This window comes from Tauraco erythrolophus, chromosome W (genome assembly GCF_009769465.1).
Source record: "Tauraco erythrolophus isolate bTauEry1 chromosome W, bTauEry1.pri, whole genome shotgun sequence".
NCBI classification, from domain to species: domain Eukaryota; kingdom Metazoa; phylum Chordata; class Aves; order Musophagiformes; family Musophagidae; genus Tauraco; species Tauraco erythrolophus.
In genome coordinates this window covers 22,965,903-22,991,782 of record NC_141497.1, presented here as the reverse complement: position 1 = coordinate 22,991,782, position 25,880 = coordinate 22,965,903, and the positions used below count along the sequence as shown (strand labels likewise).

Genomic DNA, 25,880 nt, shown 5'->3' with positions numbered 1-25,880 from the left:
CCTTTGATTCAGTTTCTCATAGTGTTCTGGTTGAGAAACTGATAACTGCTGGCCTGGATAGGCACACCCTCCTTTGGGTTAAAAACTGGCTGGATGGCCGGGCCCAAAGAGTGGTGGTAAATGGGGCTAAATCCGGCTGGAGACCGGTCACCAGTGGGGTTCCCCAGGGCTCAGTGCTGGGTCCAGTTCTGTTTAACATCTTTATCAATGACCTGGATGAGGGGATTGAATGTACCCTCAGTAAGTTTGCGGACGACACCAAGCTGGGAGGCTGTGTCGATCTGCTCGAGGGTAGGGAGGCCCTTCAGAGGGATTTGAACAGACTGGATTGTTGGGCTGAGGCCAATGGCATGAGCTTTAATAAGGCCAAGTGCAGAGTCCTTCACTTGGGGTATAAAAACCCCAAGTATCGCTATAGGCTCGGGGAAGAGTGGCTGGAGAGCTGCCTGGCGGAGAAGGACCTGGGGGTGTTGGTTGACTACCGGCTTGATATGAGCCAGCAGTGTGCCCAGGTGGCCAAGAAGGCCAATGGGATACTGGCGTGTATCAAGAATAGTGTGACCAGCAGGAATGGGGAAGTGATCCTGCCCCTGTACTCGGCACTGGTGAGGCCGCACCTGGAATATTGTGTCCAGTTTTGGGCCCCTCGCTTTAAGAGAGATATTGAGCTCCTGGAGCGGGTCCAAAGAAGGGCAACTAAACTGGTCAAGGGGCTGGAAAATAAAACTTATGGGGAGCGACTAAGGGAGTTGGGGCTGTTTAGCCTGGAGAAGAGGAGGCTGAAGGGAGACCTGATTACAGCCTACAAATACTTGAGAAGGGATGGTGGGGAAGTGGGGGAAGGGCTCTTTACATTAGTGTTGGGTGATAGAACAAGAGGAAATGGGTATAAGCTTAGTCAGGGGAGATTCAGGTTGGATGTTAGGAAGTATTTCTTCTCTGAAAGGGTTGTCAGCCACTAGAATAGGCTGCCCAGGGAGGTGGTTGAGTCCCCATCCCTGAATGTGTTTAAAAAAAGGGTGGATTAACTACTTAGGCATATGGTTTAATGGGAGATTAGGGATGGTTGGACTGGATGATCTCTAAGGTCTTTTCCAACCTAGAAATCTATGAAATCTATGAAATATTCATCAATGACTTGGATGAGGGAATAGAGTGCATGGTCAGCAAGTTTGCTGATTCTATGCATAGACAGACCCTAACTATGCAAAATGTGAAGTCAGAAGGCTCTTTCTTGAGGTTTTTGGGAAATAGAGAATAGTGCATAAGCAATTCTCAACATGAGTTATAACTTCTGGCATCTTTATAATTAGGCTTTTAAAGATTAATTGCTCTTGTATTGCAGCAGCTAGTGAATTCAGTTTAGAATTCAGTTCACAATCAGAGTAACAGCAGAAGTAAGGGTAAACAGCTATATTTCTCCTTCTCATGTGAATGTCTGCAAAATATTGGTATGGAAAACAAACAAATGCATGTTGCAGGTACCCACTTCATAACAAAGTGCATGTTTCCACAGACACAAACTCATCTGACAAACTCAAGTGCCTGTTATAAGCTACAGTCCTGAAACTGGGCTAAGACGTATGATCCTATCCACTTAACCTCTACCAGCATCAATCCTGCTCAGCAGAGTTGGAAATTCTCTATTAAATAGGCTTTTTCATGTCAGTCCCTTGACAAAAGAGGCCTGAAATAAATGTTTCTGAAGAAATGTTGTGCTTTTTAAAGCTAAAATTTTGCTTTTCCTGAGTTTAGTCTTTATGAAAATTTCTGGACCAACAGCCCTGTAACCTGATGTCATCTGCCTGTTTAGATTACAGAGAGCATTAAGCATTGTTTCTTGTAAATGATTCAACCCTGACCTGAGTGTAGTTTGGTTACCACCTACATTCACATCCAAGCATCTCTGATGAGACAGCCAGTGGTGTTAATTGGTGGGTTAATTTCACAATGTTGATTACTGTCTGCTAGGAAAGGGATCAAGCCCACCATCTGATTTTCTACAGATCACCAAACAACTGAGAGATGATAACAATTTAGTCCTTGCCAAACTAGACAGATGCAGTTCAATCACTGTTTTCCAAACTCTTTAGCCAACTCTTCCCTATTTCCACAACAGAAAAAAACTGTCAAAAAAAACAAGTTTTACCTTTTTATGAGCTATGAAGTGTGAAATTGTTGTTCTAATCATATATATATACCATAAAATTGCACCACAAATAACAAATGTGAGAAACTTTTGAATATTCCATCATAGTAACGAGAATTTTTTTTTTTCCAGATATATCTATAGGTTCATGAGTAGAATTTGAGGAGTCAGATCACCCTAGGCTGTACATTTTCATCAGTTCTCCAACTTGTGTTCCAGCCTTACTGGCTGTGATAGTTTGATGTGTGGGGGGGTGTTCTGGTGGCAGGGGAGGGGATTTGCTCCCTGTGCCACCAGATCTGAGTCCCATCCCCCCCGGGGGAGGCTGAGCCAAATTGGCGCCTCTGCGAATTGCCCTATTTAAGTTGAGACAAAGGGGCGGGAAAGGGGCTTTTTGCTCAGGAGCGAGGAGAGAGCAGGAGGGCGCTGCCCTCGCTCCCGGCTCCCGGCCGGGCGGCTGCCCGGGCCCGGGCCGGCGCCATGTGCTCAAGATGGCGCCGGGGAGCCGCATGGGGGACTCGGTAAGCGCCCCGCTCCCGGGGTGCCCGCCAGGCCGAGCTCCCCCAGAGAGGATTAATATCTAAGAGAAGACAACCACAACGACCGGGTCAGCAAAGATGGAGCAGGAGGAGGTGTACTGGAGCTGAGGCTTCCCTTGCAAATCGGTGTGAGATGGCAGGCGGCCCCCCTGCAGCCAGGGTGTACTCAGCGGAGCAGCGACCCACTCGTGGCCCGTGGAGAAACCCACGTCGGGAAGGAGATGCCTGAGCCCAGGAGAGGTCGTGGAGCAGGGGATGTGCGACCAGGTACTGTTGATAATGGGGCATGGAATGCACGACGAGGTCGTGGAGGCATCTGGAGACCGTGGGACGACCCACGCCGACGCGAGTGGCAGCAGCTCCCTAAGAGGCCGAGACTGGTAAAGCCCGAACTGGTGCGATCCATGGGGAAGGATTGCAATCCTGCGGGCAGGACTTACTTTGGAAAAGTTTGGGGACTTTTTCTTTGTGAGTAGGGGATCCACCGAAGCAAGGGAAAAATGGTGTAAAGACTCCTCCTCCTTTAAGAAAGGAGCAGCAGTGAACAACATGGATGAACTGACCTGTACTCCCCCATTCCCTGTCTCCCTGCGCTGCTGGGGGGAAGGCAGAGCCAGGAACGAAAGGAAAATAGGGGGTGGGGAGGTGTTGTTTTAAGATCGGGCCTTGTTTTCTCTTTTCTCCTCTCAAGTAACCGGTTTCGTCCCCTTTTGTCTTTTGTTAAGTAACTGTTAATAAATTGTTTTGTTTTATTAAGAAAGCCTGAGTCATGTTTTGCCTGAGACCATGGTTGGTGGGTGCTCCCTTTCGGTTCTTGTCTCGACCCTCAGTCCAAAAAAAAAACCACGACACTGGCACTCTGCCATCGCTGTAGGTGGTAGTGGCGCTGTAGTCAGATGTTTGTCACTAGTCATCTAAAACTAATTGGAACATGCAATAACAGTAAAAACACTTGTCCAGCCTACATTTCTGTTCTTACATTGCCAAATTTATGGGAGTCACACAAGCTAGATGACAGTGGAAAAAACTGCAAGAGTGCTTTCGTCTTGTGCAGTATAGACAGGTGACAATCTAAGAATCATAGAATCGTCTGGTTGGAAGAGACCTTCAAGATCATCGAGTCCAACCATTCACCCTGCACTGTCAGGGTCCCTAAACCATATTGCTCAACACCAAATCTACACGGTTTTTAAACACCTCCAGGGATGGAGACTCCACCACCTCCCTGGACAGCCTGTTCCAATAATTCACAACCCTCTCTGGAAAGAAATTTTTCCTCATATCTAACCTAAATTTCCCCTGGCGCAACTTGAGGCCATTCCCTCTCGTCCTGTCAGTGATAAAGTGGGAGAAGAGACCAACCCCCATATCCCTACAACTTCCTTTCAGGTAATTGTAGAGAGCAATAAGGTCCCCCCTGAGTCTCCTCTTCTCCAGACTAAACAGTCCCAGCTCCCTCAGCTGCTCCTCATAGGACAAGTTCTCTAAACCCTTCACTAGTTTTGTTGCCCTTCTCTGAACCCGCTCCCCTATTTTATAGGGGTGGGAGGGACCGCCGTTGCTCTGGCAACGCCCAGGCCACGTCAGCGTCTCCCACGAGAGCTGCCGGCTCCGGGGGGGAGGGGGGTCTCTTCACTCCCTCGGCGTCTCCCGACTTTTCGAGAAAAGCCCGTGTGTGTGCCGAGATCTGCCGCTCCGCAGCGGGTCGGTCCGGCCCCGGCGCAGCTCCTTCGGCAACTGACCGAATTTCATTCCTTTGAGATTGGACAGTGTTTCAAAACCTGCTTAGTTTGTTCTGCCTTTTCTGACCATTGTAGATAAAATGCCTAAATATTTTACCCCTGATACTAATGTGTTTTTTTTTTTACATTGAACAAATTCTTATTTAGTAATTAAAAGCACTTGTGATCAAATACTGTTGATAAATATGAGAGAATGGCATTTCTGTTATAGCAACAAAGTACTTTATTTTACCTATATATTTTAATATAATTGTCTCCCAGAAAAAGACCATCAAACCTAAAATTAATTTAAAATAACCCTGCAGATGTGGTATCAAGCAACAATAATGGTAAAGCCCTAAAATTTTAATTCCTAAAAAAGTTGTAGAAACATAGTAAACAGATTTATGCGGAACAGCATCATCAAGGGCATTAGAGTCTACATAGGTGTAGGATATATACTCCTATCTTTAAGTGCTAACATTTGGGTTTTGATTAGCAGATTCACAATTTTATTTTTTAAACTAATTAGAAAATAAAAATGAAAATAATACAGTAAAACCATAATGTTCTTGCTCACACTATAAGGAATAGTATTTCATGGAAAAACTGGTGTAGTTTAGAAAATTAATCTGTAGTTAAAGGAAAATTACTGAAAGTGATCACATAATTATATAAAGGAAATTTTGTTTAAAAAATTGTAATTTTTTTTTCCTCAGAAGATTTTCTATTGTAAATTCAAAATGTGTAGTTATATTTTAAACTAACATTTTGGTGCATTCCAAATCTAAATGCTCTTTGGTGTTCTGGATTTCTCTCTATGCACTCTAAAAAGGTATTTAATCAGGTGCTATCTTGCAGTTCTTTGAACAAGTAGCATTTCCATTGTTGCCCTAATTGCATCTGAAAGATGCATGTGTAAGATCGTGAGCAACTGAGAGAACATAAGGTTGTACTTGGGTTTGATTGTTTTGCATTTATCAAGGGAAAACTGAAAAGATTGAGGCTCTAATATATATCTTTACTTAGAAATGCCACCCTTTAATTTTAATTTAATTCATTGAAGACTTCTGTTTGTCATTGCAAGGTGTTAATTTTGAGTAGATTAGGTAAATAAAAGTGATACCCTGAGTATTTTGCTGCAGCTGGTTTTGATAGAAAAAGATTTAATTGAGAACATTCAATTCAGTTATTGTACCTGATTCTTTAAGAGAAGAATCCATAAAACAACTGATTTCCTTCACCAAAATTCTCCTTAGGAATATTAGAATAATTAAAATTACTCTTCCCAAAACTTCAACATGCAGCTGTCAAAGCCAAAACTCTGCAAGACAGAACATTCTTATCAGTGCAGAAGAATTTGAGATCCCATTTGTAATGCAAATGGCCCTGGCAAATTGTCATTGTCAAATACATTGGAAAATAGAATATTCCTATTGAACAAATTACTCACCAAGAATCACAGCAACAATGGTGAAGAGCACAAAGGCATTCCTCAATAAATAACTTTTAACATCATCCTTTGTTATGCTCTGCACTTTTTTTTTTGCCAATAGTGTACGTTTCCGGAATCCATGTTGAAAGCGTTCCATCCTACTGGTAGTTTTTGGATCTTTGTTGCCTTTAGTCATCTATCTTGCAGAAAGTTTTCTCTTACAATTAACTTCTGTTAATATCCCTTCAAAAAAGTGGAAGACCCTTTTCTGTTGGAGGTACTAGAGAAACCTGTATGACAAGAAATATCAAATATTGCAATAAGATTTTAGAGGAATGATTAGTCATATGTTTACATGGAAGCAAATATTCTTCATATTTCAGTAAAATTTATATTATTTGTAGTATCTAAGTTGTTATTGCAGTTTTTTATAAATAGCCTCAATGACCATTAGAAGAACTCTTTGAAAGAAGGATTATATGGACTAATCAGATATATGTCCTGTCTTCAGAAATTAATCTGAATTTGCTGTCATGCTGTAAAACCCAGGAGTAATTTTTTTTGCAGTTACTGGAGATATATCAATGTAAAATTGGTACAATTCATAGAAGCATAAGGTGCTATAATATTTAAAACTATGTCAGGTTTACTTTTCATCTATTTAGCAGGCTCATGTTATATGAAAAAAATTCTAGCTCACCTTCGCATTAACCATTGGAGAGAAATATTTTGCTTGAACTGGAAACTTTAAAACGTTCTGCATTTCAGATGTTTTTAAATGGTTGAATGCATTGGCTGAATTCCTCCTTTTCACATGGCAAAACACAGCAGGAATAGTTTATTTATCCCTCAACCACTATTTAGAAGATTTCTCTTTGACAATTTTATGTTGATAACATTCATCTTTGAAGTCTATAAATTATTTAGAGCACATCAGAAGTTATATCCCACTTAGCTTGTCACTCCAGACTGTAATATAAGTTCACGTTGCAAAGTAATGCTTAGCTTGGTTTGACAGTAATTATGGGGATATAATCTGATTTTAAGAAATCACACACTGAATCAACCTTAAAATGTTTTAATATTAAAAATCCTTCATTAGGACATTATTTTTCATTTTAAAATGGAATTTTTCTGTGACTGCTTGGTATGAATTTATTTAATAATGGAATCTGTACAAAGGTGTTTTCCAGACTGAGAAGCCTGTTTGCTGAAGTGTTATTTAATACACCAGTATGTTTTTATGAAGAAATTAGAAATTCATAAATGGATAGAGTTAGTTGCTTCCACTGAAATCACTCTCCGTTTATACACAGTCCAACTCTTAACATCTTGCTTTTAATAAATCTAGTACCTAAATACCTTTTTTTAGGAAGCACTTAAAATATAAATACACAAGGTTTTCAGACAGCATGTTTTAGAGGAAATATCATGTTGTAACAAATTTATTTTGATGGGATTTGATCACTGCTTAACCATATGTTTGAAGATTGGCACTTTAGTGCAATATTCTCTCTGAATTTTAACAGAATGATATGTGCTTTGCTTCTTTAGAGAGTGAAAACATTCTTAGACTGAGCTAGATATTTAAATTAGTATTCTAGCTTGGGCACAACTACTGTGTGCAAGAAGGATTTTTTCAGAACAATTAATTTTCAGTATTTTGTAAAAAAACAGATTCATTCACAGTGCTTTTTCTTTCCAGGATGATTAATGCAGCTAATCTGTCCTTTATAACTTACATTAAGATCAAGAAAGAACATGGGTATAGCCAAAAAGATCATTACATTAAGTAACATACAAAGGAAGAGAGTGAAAAATTAAGACTCTGTACTCAAAACACCACCAAGTGAAATGATCAGCTCACCTTTTCAGATCTTCAGTACTCTAAGAACACGATGGTGGCAGTTAAGATAGGGGTTTCCCAGCAAATACAACAGAGCTGCAAAGTTGAGCGAGCGAGACAGAGAAAACTAACAATCTTCATATGCTCTGGAATACAGCAATTTACTATCACTGTAACTCAAGGAAAGGGGAGGAGACTGTTAGCCCAACTCTGAAAAAAATAAAAACACATCAGAAGAGAGGGGAAAGCTGAGCTTCTGGAATATTGATTAGTCTTGGCACAATGAAAGCAGGGTCACTTTCTTTGTTTTTCCTTTTAGACCACTTTCATGCTTTGTCAGTTCAGCTTCATTAGAAATGCAAAATCGGAACCCAGGAAGAACTAACTGAAGGATGACACACACACACAGAGAACAGGGGAGAAAGGAACACTTCTTCATTAGGTATTCCAGACTGGAAATCTGAAAAGCCTAAACATAATTATATAACACTATTCCTATGCTTTTTAAAATAAATGGTAAAATACGTGAGCATGCTAGATTATTCTAAAAAGAGACATAGTGTGAATCTATCATGTATTTTCTAATTCTTAAAGATAGTTATTCATTAATTACTCTTCCCAGGGTGGGGAACCAGACATATCTTTCAGAAGCAACTGGAGCATTATCAAGGATAGAGAAAAACATAATCAGCTATAATTCTTTGTATATTTCTTGTAGATATTCAAAACATATGATGAGACTTGCCTCTTGTTTAGCAATTTGAACTCACTGGTACTAAGCCCCATTCAGCCTGTTTCAATAGCATGGAATGAGTGATTAAGGGAAAAGCATAAAACATCCACTTCTGAGAAATAAGTGGCCTTCAGGTTTTTTAGCATTTAAAAGTTTGCACTATTGAAAAGATATTTGCAGAGAGAGTCAGGGGAATTACCAAAGACTTTCTTTTACTTTTTAGAGGAACATTTTTGTTTTAAATTTTGTTAAAGTCAGTTTAAAATATTTAATAATTATATTTCAGTGCATCTTTCATGAGATTTTTAAGTGTATTTTTTTATAAGATGAACAAATATTGTAAATAGAAATTTATATAAATGTATGCTAAACATAATTAAGAAGTTTGTTTATAGATGATGCGGCTTTTAATTTTTTTTTCCTGCAAAACCATTTTAAGTATACAAAAATAGTCTTATGTACTAGACACACAAAAAATAGTTAAGTATGAAATAAAATTAAGAGCAGTGTTACTTCCATGCAGTCACAGTAATTGTTTTGATAAAGTGTTTTCTAATTTAAATGTGTTTCAAATAATGATGTATAACATAGAGAAACATAATCTTACAGTAGAATGCAAACTTACTCATGATTAATGTGGGTTTGTGTTTGGATTGAGAACCACAGAATCTTGATCTTAGGTATCTAACTCAAGAAAGTTAACTTAATTAAGTTAAAAGTTAACTGAATTGACTTAGAAAGTTAACTGAATTAACTTATTCATTATTAATTTGCTTAAAAAAAGCAAGAAAAAATGTTGACTGCTTGTGTTGCAATGTCTATCTCATTCTTACTTTTAATGGTGCAGTTTTAAAATACTTTCATCATTTTGCCTGGAGGTGGGAATTGACCTAACTGACCTTAGTGATCTGCTTGTTTGATGTTTCTTTTTGAAGTGTGGCATGATTTCTGTGAAACCTCCCAGATAAGGACTTCATTCTGCCCTCCGTTCATCTGAATAGTAATGTTCCAGTTGCCTTAATGGGATGGGGGTCAGGCCCCAAATGAGGTAATCCAAAACTATGTCATCATTTAATGCTTTCATTAATCATAGAGTCTATGAGAAACAAGGCTAACCCTGTGAGAGAATTATCTATTCAGTGAGATAAAATGAAAATAGACAATAAGCAGCTGTACAGCTTAGCTTAACTTCAGTAGTGATATTTTTATTATTAGCTCTCAGTGAGCAACAGACATTATTACACAGTGCTTAGAAAAACAGAATATTAAATGGTTTTTGGCAACATGTTCTTATTAAAAATTTTCTTTCTGGCTTTTTTCCTCTCTCCTTCCTTTCCTGACATTCATTTCTTTTATTGATTTTCTTAGCTTTGATAGTGAAATAAGGAAACTAAACTATATAAAGAGTACTATCCTTTATATTACAATAAACATGTATTTTAGATATCCCTGGATAACAATAAATGTCACAGTTCATAGTACAGTGTCATCCTGCAATATATAAAATTACAATGCACCTACTGGAATTTCCTTTTACATACATAATAGATTTAACAGATTTAGTACACAATATTTAAGACTAGTGATACCTGAAAAGGAAAGTGAACTTTCCAAGACTCGTTTTGGAGTTTTAGAAAGCAGGTATTCTTTATTGCAGTGCTGGGTGCACGGGGGATTTCTCCTCCTAGTGTGCACACCCAGCTTCTGGACAGAAAATTAGTTATACACTACAATCATGCATAATTCATAACATATTTACATATTCTGAAACAATTGGTTAATTTTCTCTCACTTTTCATGTAAATTACTTCGCATGCTCAGTTTTCCTCCTCCACCCCTTTCTTTTGGGTCTGGGGTAGGTGGTCCGTGAGTCGGTGGTCGCGATCTCCCCCTGCCGGAATTACCTTTTGCCCCAAGTCACTGCATGTTCACAGTTCAGAAAAACATGATAACAAAGTTTATGCAATTTCTGGGATGTTCCCTCCAAGGGCTGACAGTTCTTGATAAAGAGTCTCCCTTTTAATCACTCCTGACAGCTTCAAGGCTGGACGTCTTGTTAGTTTCTTTTAGGTATTCATAAATCACCTACTGCCGACTGAACCCTTCATGAAACTCTTACACAAAACTTTAACCCCTTTATTGTTGGGTAACAATTCCCCCCTTTTCTTTATCCTTGTGAATTCTTTCTCAAAAATTCATATTGTTCATGTTTAAGAACTGAGTAGCACCCAAACTCTCCTAGTCAATTTGGTTAATTTGTACCAGAACATAAAGTTTACAATTGTTAGTATTGTTACTGCTACTAGTACTACAAGCAAAGGATGTATTAATAAGTTCAACACTTTAGTTGCTGATGGTGAATATCCTACAAAAATATCCCACCAATGACGTTCTCCATCTTTCTTCACTCGTTCTAGGACGTGGTGTATTTCTTCAGCATCGTGATGGACAGTTATCAGAGTTTTTTGTCCATTTTCTCAGGCTTGCTTCAGCAATCATCTTAAGTCTTCATGCTGCACCAGTCTTTTCAGCAATGCTGAGTTCATTCCAATAGGGGTAGGCCGCAGGTCATGATACAATGTATAGTTAGATTTATATATAAAAAAGACTATAAAAGACCCGCCCAGGGAGCACGAGCGGCCAGGAGCACGGCAAACAGAATGGGCAAACAGGGCGTGGCGCGTCAGCCAGGGCGTGGCGTGGCAGTTTGCGCGGCAGTTCACGAGGAAGGGTGCGGGAGAAGGGCGCAGTCAGGCAGGCGGGCTGCTGCTTGAGAGGAAGGTTTAGTTGCCAGCTGTCACCTTCTCAGAAAAAACTCAGCCATGGTGACCACCAGGCAGAAGGCAAAGACCTCCACACCTGGCAAGAGGGACCTGGGAGCACAGACAGAGCTCCCACAGAAAGACACAGCTGTCCAGGTCTCAGGCTGTGGGGAGTGCCTGAGCCTCTCCATGGTCAGTGGTGAGAACAGCTGTGTGAGGTGTGACCAGGTGGAAGATCTGCTTATCATGGTTGCAGAGCTGTGGGAGGAAGTAGAAAGGCTGAAAAATATCAAGGAGCCTGAGAAAGAGAAAGATCAGAGGTGTCGGGCACTGCCCGACCTGAAGCAAAAACATAAACAGGAAGACCCAGAAAAGGCAACCCAAAACAAAGGGCGCTCTGATTCCTCATCCCACACGCCAGAAGACAGTAAGTCAAAGGTGAGCCACGAATGGAAAGAAGTCCGTGCTCGGGGCAACAGGCAACCCCCCTGCTCCTTGCCTACCTCAGCTCCCCAGGTGCCCCTGCACAACAGGTATGAGGCTCTGGAGGTGGAAGGCCCATCGATGGATGGTGTAGCTGAAGGACCATCTGCACTGGAGGTGTCACTGGGGTCAGAGAGGACTACCCGCTGTATCAAGACCGCCTCCACAGGGAAGAAAAGAAGGGTAGTAGTTATAGGCGACTCCCATCTGAAGGGGACGGAAGGTCCAATATGCCGGGCTGACCCTGCTCTGAGGGAAGTCTGCTGCCTCCCTGGAGCCCGGGTTAAAGACGTTGCTAGGAAACTTCCTAGCCTGGTATGGTCCATGGACTACTACCCTTTACTGCTCTTCCATGTGGGTGGAGATGAAAGTGAAACAAGGAGCCCACGATTGATCAAGAGGGATTTCAGGACCTTGGGACAGGTGGTAAGAGGATGTGAGGCACAGGTAATCTTTTTGTCCATCCTTCCAGTTGCGAGCAATGACACTGGAAGAAGCAAGTGCATTCAGTCGATTAATAAGTGGCTCCGTGGCTGGTGTCATCGCCACAATTTTGGCTTTTTTGATAATGGGATGGGCCACATGGCACCAGGCCTACTGGCACCAGATGGGACTTGTCTTTCTCAGAGGGGAACCAGGGTCTTAGCGCAACAGCTAGCAGGGCTCATTGACAGGGCTTTAAACTAGATTCGAAGGGGGAGGGGGGGAATATCAAGAATGATAAAGATATGCTGGAAGTACCTGAAGAACAGAAGAAAGGAATTCCAGCCGCTCCAGCCAGGAAGTCAGATTCATCTGGGGCCCAACTTAAATGCCTTTATGCCAATGCGCGCAGCATGGGGAATAAGCAAGAGGAGTTAGAAGTGTGTGCGCGCCTGTTGGGATATAGAATCATAGAATCATAGAATCGTTAGGGCTGGAAGGGACCTTCAAAGGTCATCTAGTCCAACCCCCCTGCAAGGAACAGGGATATCTCCAACTAGATCAGGTTGCTCAGGGCCTCATCCAACCTGGCCTTGAACGTCTCCAGGGATGGAGCATCCACCACCTCTCTGGGCAACCTGTTCCAGTGTTCTACAACTCTCATGGTAAAAAATTTTTTCCTAATATCCAACCTGAATCTACCTCCCTCTATTTTAAAACCATTACCCCTTGTCCTATCACAACAGGCCCTCCTGAACAGCCTCTCCCCATCTTTCTTGTAGGCCCCCTTGAGGTACTGGAAGACCGCTATAAGGTCACCCCGGAGCCTCCTCTTCTCCAGGCTGAACAGCCCCAACTCTTTCAGCCTGTCCTCATAGGAAAGGTGCTCCAGCCCTCTTATCATCATATGATCTTATTGGCATCACGGAGACGTGGTGGGATGAATCCTATGACTGGAGTGTCAGAATAGAAGGGTACAGGCTCTTTAGGAAGGATAGGCAGGGGAGAAGAGGAGGAGGGGTTGCCCTCTATGTCAAGGACCAGCTAGAGTGCATGGAGCTGCACCTGGGGACGAATGAGGTCCCAACTGAGAGCTTGTGGGTCAGGATTAAAGGGAGAGCAGGGACAGGGGACGTAGTAGTAGGGGTCTGCTACAGACCACCTGACCAGGAGGCCTGGGTAGATGAGGCCCTCTACAGACAGATAGGAGCTGCCTCACGTTCACGAGCCCTGGTCCTCATGGGGGACTTCAAACACCCCGATATCTGTTGGAGGGACAACATAGCAGGGCATAAGCAATCCAGGAGGTTCCTGGAATGCAGGATGATAACTTCTTTCTCCAAGTGGTAGAGGAACCAACGAGGAGAGGTGCTTTGCTGGACCTTGTTCTCACCAACAAAGAAGGGCTGTTGGGGAACATGACACTCAAGGAGAGCCTTGGCTGCAGTGATCATGAAATGGTGAAATTCCAGATTATTAGGGAAGCAAGGAGGGTGCACAGCAGGCTCACTATCCTGGATTTCAGGAGAGCAGACTTCAGCCTCTTCAGGGATCTCCTCGCTAGAGTACAATGGGATGAAGCCCTGAAGGGAAGAGGGACACAAGAAAGCTGGTTAATATTCAAGGATCACCTCCTCCAAGCTCAGGAGTGGTGCATCCCAACAAAGAGAAAGTCAAGTAGGAACACCAGGAGGCCTGCATGGATCAACAAGGAGCTCCTGGAACAACTCGGGCACAAAAAGAAGCCTACAGAGGGTGGAAGCAAGGACAGGTAGCCTGGGAAGAATACAGAGTGATTGTCCAAGCAACCAGAGATCAGGTTAGGAAAGCTAAAGCCCTGATAGAGTTAAATCTGGCCAGGGACATCAAGGGCAACAAGAAAAACTTCTATAGGTAAGTCAGTGATAAAAAGAGATCTAGGGAAAATGCAGGCCCTCTCCAGAAGGAAATGGGGGATCTGCACTGGAGGTGTCACTGGGGTCAGAGAGGGCTACCCGTTGTATCAAGACCACCTCCACAGGGAAGAAAAGAAGGGTAGTAGTTATAGACAACTCTTATCTGAAGGGGACAGAAGGTCCAATATGCCGGGCTGACCCTGCTCTGAGGGAAGTCTGCTGCCTCCCTGGAGCCCGGGTTAAAGACGTTGCTAGGAAACTTCCTAGCCTGGTATGGTCCACGGACTACTACCCTTTACTGCTCTTCCATGTTGTCGTGGTTTTAGGCTGATCCAGCAACTAAAACTCACACAGTCTCTCCTTCTCCAGTAAAGTAGAGAGGAGAAAAATATTAAAAAGTGACTGAGGGTTGAGACAAGAACAGAGGGAGCACCCACCAACCATGGTCCCAGGCAAAACAGACTTGGCTTTCTCAAAGCAAAACAATTTATTGATAGTTACTTAAAAGGACAAAGGGAAACAAAACCGGTTACTTGAGAGGATAAAAAGAAACAAATCCAGATCTTAAAACCGACACCTTCCTTCCCCCCACCCCCCCCCCCTTTCCTTTTCCTCCCAGCTCTACCTCCTCCCCCCAGTGGCACAGGGGGCAGGGACTGAGGGAGTGCAGGTCAGTTAATTCTGTGCTGTTACTGCTGCTTCTTTCTTAAAGGAGAAGGAGTCCTTACACCCTTTTCCCCTACTCCAGTGGATCCCCTACTCACGAAGAAAAATCCACAAACTTCTCCAACGTGAGTCCAGCCCACAGGAAGCAATCCTTCCCTATCGGATTGCCCCAGTGTGGGCTTTACCACAGTCTCGGATTCTTAGGGAGTTGTAGCCACTCGCTCCGGCGTGGGTCGTCACACAGACTCCAGATGCCTCTCTACCTTGTCGTGCGTCCCAACACGACCGTCCTCAGGCTCAGGGATCTTCTCTCCACGGGCTGCGAGTGGGTCTCTACTCCACCGAGGCCGTCCTGGTTGCAGGGGGGCCGCCTGCCATCTCATCACCAGCTGCAGGATAAACTCAGCTCTGGCACACCTCCTCCCGCTCCATCCTCACTGACCTGGTGTTTCTCTCAGATCTCAGTCCTGTCTGGGTGAACTCAGCCCAGTGGGCACCCTGGGAGTGGGGTGCTCCCCGAGTTCCCCAGCTGGCTCCGCCGCCACCATCCTCAGTGGGCGGCGCTGGCCCGACGCAGGCAGCTGCCCGGCCGGGAGCCAGGGAGCGGGGGCAGTGCCCTCCTCCCTTCTCTCCTCGCTCCTGGGCAAAGCACCTTTTCCGGTTCCTTTGTCCCGACTTAAATAGGGCAATTCGCAGAGGCGCTGATTGGCTCAACCCCGAGGGGGATGGGAGTCCAGTCTGGTGGCCAGAACTAAGTCTAACCCGGTTCCAAAACCAGGGAGGTCACAGGGAGCAAAGCCCCTCTCCTGCCACCAGAACCCCCACCCCCCCCCCCCTCATCAAACCATGACACTTCTATAGATACGTCAGTGATAAAAAGAGATCTAGGGAAAATGTAGGCCCTCTCCAGAGGGAAACGGGGGACCTGGCTACCCGGGATATGGAGAAGGCTGAGGTTCTCCATGATTTCTTTGCCTCAGTCTTCACTGGCAGGAGCTCCAGCTGCACAGCCCAAGCCACAGAAGGCAAAGGCAGGGACTGGGAGAATGAAGAACCAGCCACTGTAGGAGAAGATCAGGTTCGAGACCATCTAAAGAACCTGAAGGTGCACAAGTCCATGGGACCGGATGAGGTGCATCCACGAGTCCTGAGGGAGCTGGCAGATGAAGTTGATAAGCCACTATCCATCATATTTCAGAAGTCATGGCAATCTGGTGAAGTTCCCAATGACTGTAAAAGGGGAAACATAGCCCCCATTTTTAAAAAGGGAAAAAAAGAAGACTGTCGTGGTTTTTTTTTGGACTGAGGGTCGAGACAAGAACCGAGCGGGAGCACCCACCAACCATGGTCTCGGGCAAAACATGACTCAGGCTTTCTTAATAAAAACAAAACAATTTATTAACAGTTACTTAACAGGAGACAAGGGAACGAAACCGGTTACTTGAGAGGAGAAAAGAGAAAACAAGGCCCGATCTTAAAACAACACCTCCCCACCCCCTATTTTCCTTTCGTTCCTGGCTCTGCCTTCCCCCCAGCGGCGCAGGGAGACAGGGAATGGGGGAGTACAGGTCAGTTCATCCATGTTGTTCACTGCCGCTCCTTTCTTAAAGGAGGAGGAGTCTTTACACCATTTTTTTCCCTTGCTTCGGTGGATCCCCTACTCACAAAGTCCCCAAACTTTTCCAAAGTAAGTCCTGCCCGCAGGATTGCAATCCTTCCCCATGGATCGCACCAGTTCGGGCTTTACCAGTCTCGGCCTCTTAGGGAGCTGCTGCCACTCGCGTCGGCGTGGGTCGTCCCACGGTCTCCAGATGCCTCCACGACCTCGTCGTGCATTCCATGCCCCATTATCAACAGTACCTGGTCGCGCATCCCCTGCTCCACGACCTCTCCTGGGCTCAGGCATCTCCTTCCCGACGTGGGTTTCTCCACGGGCCACGAGTGGGTCGCTGCTCCGCCGAGTACACCCTGGCTGCAGGGGGGCCGCCTGCCATCTCACACCGATTTGCAAGGGAAGCCTCAGCTCCAGTACACCTCCTCCTGCTCCATCTTTGCTGACCCGGTCGTTGTGGTTGTCTTCTCTTAGATATTAATCCTCTCTGGGGAAGCTCGGCCCGGCGGGCACCCCGGGAGCGGGGCGCTTACCGAGTCCCCCATGCGGCTCCCCCGGCGCCATCTTGAGCACATGGCGCCGGCCCGGGCCCGGGCAGCCGCCCGGCCGGGAGCCGGGAGCGAGGGCAGCGCCCTCCTGCTCTCTCCTCGCTCCTGAGCAAAAAGCCCCTTTCCCGCCCCTTTGTCTCAACTTAAATAGGGCAATTCGCAGAGGCGCCAATTTGGCTCAACCTCCCCCGGGGGGGGATGGGACTCAGATCTGGTGGCACAGGGAGCAAATCCCCTCCCCTGCCACCAGAACACCCCCACACACATCAAACTATCACAAAGACCCAGGGAACTACAGGCCAGTCAGTCTCACCTCTGTGCCTGGCAAAATCATGGAGCAGTAATCAGCAAAATCATCGAAGGCAGTAATTTTTAAACAAAAACAATGAAGTAGGCTTAGTGATGTGAAATATGTTCCTTTGATTCGTGTCAATATGGTGGTAAGGAGCGGGGTGTGCCTATTTAAGAGAAGTGATTATCTTAGTTTAAGATCTCTGTGAAATGCAAAAACATAAACTTGCGAAATTCCTCATGATGCTGCTGACCGCCAGAGTGATACACAGGATGCTCTGGCACTGCAGGGCAAAGAGCTCTGGTGACAGTTCATCGTGATGCAAAACGAGATAAAAGGAAATGGTGAAAAGGTAGAAAAGGATGGAGAGCATAGATGCTGGGAAACTCTCTTCAGGTGGTCACCTTCAGCTCCAGGATTTTTCAGTCATTTAAAATATCCTGTGACAATACTGTTAATAGCTGCAGCTGCTTTAATATTGCTACTGACACTGTTGTACATATGGGTTTGGTGTGTATATTTTCAGTGCACAAAGTGTTATATCAATCGGGAAACTTATGCAAGTAAAAGGATTTACTTGATCTAATAAAAGGGGGGGGGGCTGACAGAGGGAATATAGAAATACTAACAAAATCACATAAGAAGGTATATATTAGTTATTGTTTAAATATTAAATACTAACAAGTTAATTGTTTAAACACTCAATACTAACTGCTACACTAACTGCTGTATGAATTATTGCTTGCCTTAATTAAAGTGTGAAGTCTCAGTCCCTGCTGGCTGCCCAGGGAGGAGGTTGGTGAGAGAGATAAGACAGATGCCAGCAAAGTCGTAACTCAGGACCCACACATCTGTAGGGAGGAAGGGAGACAAAAACTAGCCTATGTGGGCAAGATAAGGACTAACAAGAACTACAACCAGATGTCCACTCAAGGACGGACCAGGCTGGAACTGGTTTGGTTCTGCAAACGCAGCCAAATCAGGAATTTTAGAGAAGAGGTGAAAAGTGCACAGTGAGGAAGACTTACGGCCTTCATCCTGAAGACCCCTGCCCACGTGAGGAAGACCTCCGGCCTTCATCCTGAAGACCCAGGCCCACGACCATCAGGAGGCGTGTCGAGGAGGAGCCTGAGGCGGATCCTAAGGCGGGGACTATAGAAATGATCTCATGGGAAAAAACTGACCTTTTTGGGGGGGCTATGAATATGTTTGTATAAATACAAGAAAAACTGCCACGGCGGGTGTGCGTCTTGGTGGAGCGGAGACTCCCGGCGCACCCAGCGCTGTTTGCTTGCTTTTATTCGCTTAATAAATTGTAAACTTTGATTGGAGTTCTGTTTGGGACTCACTCATTTATCACAGTGATAACATGTAATTAAGTTCCATAATAGTAATATGAAGGAGGTTTAATATATGCATTTCTAAAATAAAGCATCACTAGACCATTTTCAGTACATATTTAAATTTCAGTGACATTTGCCTTTTTAAAAAGAGCTAGCACAAGAGCAAAGTTGTGCCTATATGCATGCACATCACACATGTTCACAGACACATTGCCAAGTTCCTCTGCCTGATGTTGCACAGATGCATTAAACTCTTTCTGGAACAGAAAGACCTAAGTGAGATTTGTGGATCAATATTACTGATACTAGCAATATTCCAGTTCAGCACTATTTTGACAGTAAAAATTAATGTTTCTCTCTTACAGTCAGGCCTATATTCTCATTTCAGTGCATAAATGTTTACTAGCCTAATCTAAAACCCACTGAAGTGAAATAGTTCCTTTTAATGCAATGTGTTTCAGATCAGTTCAAATATTTATTAACAGTACTTAAACGGGCAAATGTGCAGACTTCTAAGTTTCCAAGTTTTCTTAATTTGTGCATTTAAAGAAAAGAGTTGGCAAACAATAACACAAAAAAATTAGCCTGCAGAATGTTTCAATTTTTGAAATTTTTGCATTTTTTAAACGTGTCATCTTGGATTCAGGCTCTGACTGTGGAGGTTTGTGGAATCATACACACAGTTACCGTTGGGGTTTGACCTTGATTTAAGCCTGTGCTCTTTCTGAAATTGGGAAACGCTGATAAAGAGGGTAAAAGAGAAAAGGGAGTGTGAACAGCTGGTGCAGGGAGTGTGAGAAGCTGACATGGGGAGTATGGGAAGATGATATAGAGTGTGTGAGAAAATGATGTTTAGTTTAGCAGGTGAAAAATAGCTCCTTTTTAGGCATAGCCAATAGTAAAGTTAAAATAGGTGCGTGCACTATTGTTTGTACCCAATCACAGCTGGGTGAGGGGCGCGTGGACACATCGTGGCCAGAGTAATAATCTATAAAAGCCGCCTGTATAATAACAATAATAAAGGTGTCTCTGCTATCACATCTACGGAGTCCATGTATTCAGCCGCCGCAAATGGCGCCCGAACAGGGACCTGATATTCAAGTCGACTGATGGGCTTTGGAGTCGCGGTGTGAGAGCGATCGGCGGTGGTGCCTGGCTGAACGAATCGGCGGTGGAAGGCGGCGGGGAGAGCCGAACGGTCCGGACCGAAATTAACAGCGGGGTACGAGAGCTGGAGTCTGGACCAGTGACACCTGAAGGATACAGGTGAGCAGCCAGGGACAATGGGGTCTTCCATATCGGGAGACACGAAGAATTAGGAACCAAAAGAAAGAAGAAATAAAAACCTAAAGAGAGAAAAAATAAGTGACAACTGCCTCAACAGGAGGAGGTAAGCGACTGGGAATGATGGGAAGCACGGCTTTAACAGAACATAAGTCTGTACTTAAGGTGTTGACAAAAGTGCTAGAGAAACAGAACGGCACTATTAACAGTACTGACTTGATAAAGCTCCTGGTACTCCTGGTTTGGGTATCAGCCCATGTACCGGAGGCAAACTCTTCAAATATATACATGACAAGGACTTGGGACACTATAGACGTTAAACTTCGGGATGCAGCCACCCGTGGGGATGCTGCCGTGCAGCGACAGCTGACAGCCCGGCGTCGTTCTGTGTTCGAGGCGTTGAAGGGCGCGACGGGAGAGAGCGAGGGCAAGGGGACATCTGCGTCCGTCTCACCCGGTAGCCCCGCTGGCACCAGCAGAGCCAGCAGCCCCATTCCCGCCTCCCCCGCGACCCCACTGGCAGAGGAACTGTGTGGAGCTGCCGGCCTGGAAAAGTCATCATCGAATCCTTTTGATCCAGGGCCCCGAACGAAAGCCAGACTTATTTCTTCCCCCCCCTTCCAACGATGTCGGTACACCGGCACTCCCGCCAGCCGCGCCGCCCTCGGACCCCCGCGCCGCGCCGCCCACCGCGCCCGGCGGCGCCCCGGGAACGCCGCTGCTGCCCCCGCTGGCCGGGGCCGCGGGCGCGGCGTCTGCCCCGGCGCTGCCGTTCTTGTGCGGAGCGAGCCGCGGCTGGAGGGGACGGAGACACGCTGCGTGCCCCGCTGTGCCGGTTCTTTTGCAGCTGATGGTCCTTCTCTGTGCGAGGGGGCGGCGGCGGTTACGGAGCGCGAGCGGCCGGAGCCGCGACAACAACAGCAGCAACAACAAAGAGGGCGGCTGGGTCGTCGTCCCCACTCCGCCCCCCCCGCCCGGCTGAGGCGAGGGAGGGCTGACCCGCCGCTTCCCCGCCGCGCCTGGAGAGCGGCCGCTTGGCAGCTGCCCGTGGCCCAGGTTTTACCAAGAGACAGCACATCTTAACTTCGATCATCTCGATCGGTGTTGCGGGAAATAACTAATTCTCTTTGTTCCAGCAATTTCAACAGTTAATATCAGTGCATATTCCATTGCACATCTGCGAGCGCACACCACGCTTCCAGGGCCTGTAGCAGAAGGGAACAGGCGAGCTGAGCCTCTCACGAGTGCAGCTCTGGTACCAAACTCGCTCATGCAGGCAAAAGTCTCGCATGAATTCTACCATCAGAATGCTAATGCCATTAGGTGACAATTTGGTATAACATGACAGCAAGCCCGCTCAGTCGTACAATTGTGTACTAGCTGTTAAAATATGATCGTGCCACCAGTGAAAGGTGTTAATCCTCGTGGTTTACGCTCGCAGGAACTTTGGCATACACTTCTTATCAGACATATGTATTTTTGTCATCATGAGGTATTGAGAATGTTACTGGTATTGTTTACAATCTTACTGGGCAACCGATCATAGAACACGCACATGGTACTTTGGAGAATATGCTTTTAAAATAACAAGGAGGAATGATAGATAAATCTCCCAACGAAACAATAGCTAAAGCGTTACAGGTGTTAAATTTCTTAAATTGATAAAAAGATGATCTAGCTCCAATGGCTTAACATTTTGGGATGGATAAAATGTCACACATGTCAAAATCGGGCACAGGCAGGGTTACAGCAAGTGGCTTTCCAACAACTGACTGAATTGGCTAAGAGAGCATTAAGACGTGTCCCTGATTTTTGGGACAGGGGAGGCTTCCTTTGCTTCCATTTGGCAAGGAGCACAGGAACCTTATGAACATTTCCTTGATCGGCTGCAAACAGCAGTTCAGAGACAAGTAGAAAATCCAGCTGCTGCAGATGTCTTGCTATTCCAGTTAGCAATTGAAGATGCTAATGCAGACTGCCGGCGAGCTCTTGATCCTATCAGAAATCAGGCAAAAATGATTGCAGATTTAATAAAGGTGTGTCAGAATGTGGGCTCGGAACACTATAAAGCAGAGATATTAGCAGCTAAATGTTTTGATCAAAAGTAATCACTGACACGGTGGTGCATTTAATTCCTACTGGTGTCTTTGGTTTTATATCACAAGGATTATGTGCACTATTGCTGGGACGATCATCCACCACAAAATTAGGATTGTTTGTACTCCCAAGGGTAATTGATTCTGAGGAAAAAAAAAAAAATTTGGACACAGGAAGTCACAGCTGCACAACCTTTTCTAACAGTAATCATTAATGGGAAGGCTTTTTCTGGCCTAGTTGACACAGGGGCTGACATATCTATAGTGAAAAAATTCTGACTGGCTGCCCTCTTAGCCTCTGATACAAGCCCTGGCAGCTGTGATCAGAGTAGGTGGAACACAGATCCCACAGTGTTACTGATACTTAGAATTTTAGTAATTAGAATTTAATCAATAGTTTGTAATTAATATAGTTTGCAATTGATTTTAATAATATAAAGCTATAAGAAATATTTCAATGAAAAGTATGCTCGTACAGTAACCAGATGCTGCTATGAAAGTCTTTGTATAATCCTGTACCAAGACCAAAGGGATAAGTTAGAATCATGTAGAAATTAGATAACAAGTACAAGTTGACCTACCAATTGATTTATGATACTTACATAGAACTAGAAGAATGCATGTAGCTATCAAGGTTTGGGTTAATGAGAATGAAGAAGGCCAGCCTTAACGAGTTATGGGTACTTGCCAAGAAACCATGAGGTAATTACCAGAAACCGTGAACTTAAGCAAAATGTAATTCCGGCAGGGGGAGATCGCGATCACCGACTCATAGACCACCTACCCATATTATACCCCAGACTCATTTCCAGATGATTCAAAATTTTATTGCGCAGAATCGGAAATAGGGGAAGAATATGCTAATGATTTTCGGGAAATAATTTGTTTATGCATGTGTAAGCTCTATATAAGAAGTTTAATTTTGGTGCAAGGTGTGCACACTAGGAGGAGATATCCCCCGTGCACCCGGCGCCGCAACAAAGAAGTGTCTGCTTATCTACATCCCATTGGTGTTGATAAGTTTCTTATTCCGGATTTTCGGTAACAGTTTTGGCGACCCAGATGGGACCTCGCTGAAGGAGACCGGAGGAGTCGGGGACCTGATCGGTTCCAGCCGGCACCGAGGATTTCTCGGGGACACCCATCGATCCCCGATCCATAAGGTTCTTCGCGACGTCCTCTGGATTTTGGGTAAGACACTTCTTTTGTTTTAAACGAGCGGGTTCGAGTCCCACCACATAGAGGGGGTTCGAGTCCCCTCGCTGTAGCCTGCCTGTCAGTCGCGGTGAAAGCTGCGCAGGGTTGGGCAGAGGATCCTCGTGGAGTGGAAGCCTGGGCGTCTGCCCGTAAGTCATAAGCGAAAGCTATTGCAGGGTTGGACATAGCGGAGACTTGGAACCTATATGCTAGCTATAGTGTTCTATAAGTTGTGCCTCTAATGTAAGTTAGAAGTTTTCTTGTGCGCTATATTGTGGAATTGTTTGTCTTGACTGGGTACTGAGGCGCTGAGTTTTGTGTTTATTGTGCTACATACTTGTATTCAAAGTAATAATTGCAGAACTGTGTGAGTGTGACTGTGAGAAAGAGACGTGCAACTGAACACAAAGCGAGTGCAGAGTTCGGATCCGTGGTCCTGCTATTCCGCGAGGGGTGCAGTCGGAGAAGAACAAAGCGACAGATTTGAGTGATTGTATATTGTACTGTAAAACAATTATATCATGGCATCTAAGTTAACTCGTTTGTTTAAAAGTAAAAGTGTGAGTAATTTGGCTACAAATGACAAAATCCCAAAAACTTCTCTGTTAGGATGTTTGTTAGCACATTGGGGAGATATAGGAGATGATTTGTGAAAAAACAAAATGACTGAATATTGTAATCAGTGGTGGCCGTTGTATACGTTAGAAGATCAAGAAGTATGGCCTGTGAATGGTACTTTGAATTATAATACTATTTTTCAGTTAATGCTGTTTTGTAGAAGGGAAGAGAAATGGGATGAAATACCTTATGTAGATTTGTTTTTCTATTTAAGGCAAAGAAAAGATTGGCAGAAGGAGTGTAGACTGATTGATGGAAATGGTCTGATATTGGCTGTTGCTACAGGGAATAAAAAGGAGAAAAAGTGTTGTACAACATGTGATATTGGAAAGGATTGTTTGAAAAAGAGGATTATTCCTGAAGCTGATGAGGGACCAGAATTAGATATATTTCCTCCAAGGAGAGAAAAAAATCGGGGTCGAGAATATCGGGAACAGATGCAAGAACCAGAAAGCAGTGGCATTGAGGATGCCGAGGAGGGTCCCTCTGAGATTGTAATTCATACTCCTGTTTCTCAGAGAACTCGACAGCAAACACACACAATAGCTCCCCTGCGGCAGGGAGTTGGCAGCAATGGGCCGGTGTATGTAAAGGTGCCTTTTTCAGTTACCGATTTGATGGCTTGGAAACAGGCAGCCGGACTTTATAGAGAAGATCCTGAAAGAGTAGGAAGAGGGGTGGATACTATAATTAGAACGCAGGACCCAGACTGGAGTGATTTGCAGGTGGTTTTAGATAATTTATTGGATGATACAGAAAAGCAAATGGTGTTGAAAGCAGGTAAAGCACAGGCTGAAGCGGCAGTTCTGAATGAAAATATGACTGGAACTTTGGAACAGAATTTTCCATCTGGGGATCCACAGTGGGATCCAAATAATGCGGAGCACAGACAGAGACTGCATGTAGAACAAGTGTTAAGAAACATGACAATAAATTAGAATATAATTTACAAAAGCAAAAAAAAAAAAATAAAGTAACAGTGTACCGCATTAATATCGAATATAAAATAAGCAACTAATCACAATAATACAAAAGGTAATTTCAGTCTGTATTATTAAGGATATCTGTGTGACATTCACTCCATTACAAAGTTCCTAACAAAATGGACTATTTTTGGGTATATACAACTTGAGGGGTTAATTTGTAGATTTTTCTTTATGTTTTGATCTTCTTCAGCTGATAGTATTGCTCAGTGGGAGTACTGACACCAGATCGATTTCTGCATTTAGTATTCTACTATTTGATTCTAGACTTGTCATATTTATAGCCTATACAAATAGCCCTATTGTCACTATTTGGAAATATAACACTATTTAGCTTAGAATAGAACAGACTTTTTCAGTTGGAAGGGACATACAATGATCATCTAGTCCAACTGCCTGATCAATTCAGGGCTGACCAAAAGTTAAAGCCTGACATTAAGGGCATTGTCCAAATGCCTCTTAAACACTGACAGGCACGGGGTATCGACCACCTCTCTAGGAAACCTGTTCCAGTGTTTGACCACCCTCTTCGTAAAGAAATGCTTCCTAATGTCAACTCTTAACCTCTCCTGATGCAGCTTTGAACCATTCCCACATGTCCTGTCACTGGATACCAGGGAGAAGAGCTCAGCATCTCCCTCTCTGCTTCCCCTCCTCAGGAAGCTGCAGAGAGCAGTGAGGTCGCCCCTCAGCCTCCTTTTCTCCAGATTAGACAAACCCAGAGTCCTTAGCTACTCCTCGTAGGACATGTCTTTCACCAGCTTTGTCGCCCTCCTCTGGACATATTTGAGTACCTGAACATCCTTAGATGTTCATATAGATCATCCTTAGATGTTCATAGACATATTAGAGTCCTTCACTTGGGGTATAAAAACCCCAAGCATCGCTATAGGCTTGGGGAAGAGTGGCTGGAGAGCTGCCTGGCGGAGAAGGACCTGGGGGTGTTGGTTGACTACCGGCTTGATATGAGCCAGCAGTGTGCCCAGGCGGCCAAAAAGGCCAATGGGATACTGTTGTGTATCATGAATAGTGTAACCAGCAGGAATGGGGAAGTGATCCTGCCCCTGTACTCGGCACTGGTGAGGCCGCACCTGGAATATTGTGTCCAGTTTTGGGCCCCTCGCTTTAAGAGAGATATTGAGCTCCTGGAGCGAGTCCAAAGAAGGGCGACTAAACTGGTCAAGGGGCTGGAAAATAAAACTTATGAGGAGCAGCTAAGGGAGTTAGGGCTGTTTAGCCTGGAGAAGAGGAGGCT

The 25,880-nt window shown here is 44.5% G+C and overlaps 1 pseudogene; it reads right to left on the bottom strand.

The window, feature by feature from the left end:
- Positions 1 to 5,854: 5,854 nt before the first annotated feature.
- On the bottom strand, positions 5,855 to 6,040 carry LOC104384026 (excitatory amino acid transporter 1 pseudogene; annotated as a pseudogene).
- Between the last annotated feature and the right edge of the window lie 19,840 nt (positions 6,041 to 25,880).